The 1,682-nt window shown below is 46.6% G+C and overlaps 1 non-coding gene across 1 annotated transcript; it reads right to left on the minus strand.

Moving 5' to 3' along the window:
- Positions 1–237: 237 nt before the first annotated feature.
- LOC114016372 (U6atac minor spliceosomal RNA) lies at positions 238–352 on the minus strand. Its single transcript, XR_003560790.2, has one exon. It is a non-coding gene; the product is annotated as a U6atac minor spliceosomal RNA (small nuclear RNA).
- Between the last annotated feature and the right edge of the window lie 1,330 nt (positions 353–1,682).

Below are 1,682 nucleotides of genomic sequence, written 5' to 3' on the forward strand. Positions count from 1 at the left end.
ACTAGCACTTCAGTGTTTGCAGGTCAGAGAAGTGTGACTTCTACTGCGTATCACAGGTCAATGGAGATACAGACAGAAAACATTTATTCTCTCCAGCCCTTCCTCCCTTTCCTGGTTGGGTTGGATGATGATACCTGCTGCCTTTCCCCACCACCACCCTCTCAAAGCATCAGTGATGATGATGACAATGATCCTGTGCTTTCACACAAGAGCTTGGCAGTTGTGACAATCTTCCCAGGACATACATTACATGCCACAAAGTAAGTGCCAGCCTTAAACATGGTTTAGTCCGTTAGGACTTCTTCCATCCTAACCAAGGGGAGTGCTGTCCTGCTCTCATTTCGTATTTCTAAGGTACTGGGGAGATGCACATAATTCCTTTCTGAAGGGCCTGAAATTCACATTTCACACCTCCCTATAAAATGTTATAATGATCAGGGGAGAGACTGGGGTAGGATGTTTCTCCTCTTGTAGGTCTTCCAGCAGGGAAGGGAAAGAAAATTGGACTCACTGTCAGAGAGAGTAACAGTGGTTATGGCTATCATGCCTTACTGGCTAGAGCACTTGCTGGCTTGGCTTCCTTGCCCGGCCTCAGAATTGCTTTTGCAATAAGCAGCTATTGCATGAAGTACCTAAACATCCCTGAGATCAACATGTAGAGCCCAGGACAGTTACATACTTTTCTTCTGGTCCAGCTAATTTCTAATTCTTTCCCAGAGCTGCCCTTCCAAGAAGAGTCCTTGGGAGTACCCCCAAATCTCTTGTCTAGTGGCCAAAGTACTCTAAGCAGTTGTGGCTTTTGGGGGGGGGGGGGGGGGGGGCAGAGGGGTAGGAAAGGGCAACAGCAAGGCTTCATTGCATTTCACACTTTTGGCCAATTGCAGCTGCTCAGATTCCACACACGTGAATTACGTGATGTGACAGTGGCCATGCAACTGTGCACTACCTATTTCCCTCTGCACTTAGATCAGAGCTCTGTGTGTCTATCCCTGCCTCTTAGGCGGTCTGAACCTCCTCAGTGTTCTGCTCCATTGGGGTGGAAATTTGGTATTGCAAAGCCTGGCCCTGTAGTGAAAAAGTTCCTTTTTTGGACCCAGCAGGTACAGTGTGGGAGTGTAGCCTGCTTATATTTCGGTACCATTCAGTCCTCAGTCTTCTAGGTGATACTTCCAGTAAGAACTGCAGTGATGGGCATTTAGTTATAGCAGCGATATTTTATTATTGGGACTCCTGTCCAGTGTCCACTGTGTGACCATTGTCCTCAGGTGTCACATCACAAAGGCAAGCGAGCACTTCCTCAGCAGTAGGAGGTTTGGATGGCTTTTGTACACAGACAGGTTTAAAAACAGGGAAAGGTCTTACAGACCCCATTACTGGTCCACAGAGCCACTGATTCCTGAAGCATGGCTGGTACACAAATATAGAAGTAGATGTGACGCAGTGCATGGTCTTCTTAGGGAAAGGACTTTGGGAACTTCCCATACAGATGTGGGCTGCGTCTCCTCCCTGTACGTAATGCAGGGGAAATGGAAGATGAGAAACACCAAGGGTGGGAATTAAGACTGTGTTTTCATTTCCTCTTTCTTGTTTGTTACTTGGTCCTCCTCTAGTAAAAGAGGAAAAAAAAAAAGACAACAAAAAAACCAGCTGCACCTGGGTTTTTACATAAATATTCTCTTCCA

This window comes from Falco cherrug, chromosome 7 (genome assembly GCF_023634085.1).
Source record: "Falco cherrug isolate bFalChe1 chromosome 7, bFalChe1.pri, whole genome shotgun sequence".
NCBI lineage: Eukaryota > Metazoa > Chordata > Aves > Falconiformes > Falconidae > Falco > Falco cherrug.